Raw genomic sequence first — 757 nt, forward strand, 5'->3', positions numbered from 1 at the left:
AGAGTTTTCAATAATCTCTCTTCCTCATGCTCTGAAAGGTTTAGCACTAATAATAACAGGATATATCTTTTTCTCATCAAGATAAGCATATTTAAGACTATCAGGCAATGGTTTAAGCTTAAACACGGGATCACCCTTGGGTGGAGGAGGATCCCCTAGGATTTCAACAGGCAAATTGTTTTTCAGAATAGGTTCCTGTTTAAAGAATACTTCATCTTCTTTCCTTCTTTCATTCATAAACATATCATTTTCATGGTCTAGCAAATATTGTTCTAAAGGATCACTAGGAGGTACGGCAATAGAAGCAAGACTAATAATTTCATCCTTAATAGGCAATTCTTCTTCACGGTGTTGTCTACTAAATTTAGAGAAATTAAATTCATGAGTCATATCATCTAAACCGATAGTAGCAACATCCCTTCTGCAATCTATGGTAGCATTAACAGTGTTCAAGAAGGGTCTACCAAATATAATGGGACAAAAGCTATCTTGTGGGGAGCCAAGAACAAGAAAATCAGCAGGATATTTAGTTTTCCCACACAAGACTTCAACATCTCTAACAATTCCCATTGGTGAAATAGTATCTCTATTGGCAAGTTTAATTGTGACATCATATCTTCTAACTCAACATGTGCAATATTATGCATAATTTCTCTATAAAGGCTAATAGGTATTGCACTAGCACTGGCACCCATATCACATAAGCCATGATAACAATGATCTCCTATTTTAACATAAATAACAGGCATGCCTACCA

This window comes from Triticum dicoccoides, chromosome 7B, assembly GCF_002162155.2.
Source record: "Triticum dicoccoides isolate Atlit2015 ecotype Zavitan chromosome 7B, WEW_v2.0, whole genome shotgun sequence".
In the NCBI taxonomy this organism is placed as follows: Eukaryota; Viridiplantae; Streptophyta; class Magnoliopsida; order Poales; family Poaceae; genus Triticum; species Triticum dicoccoides.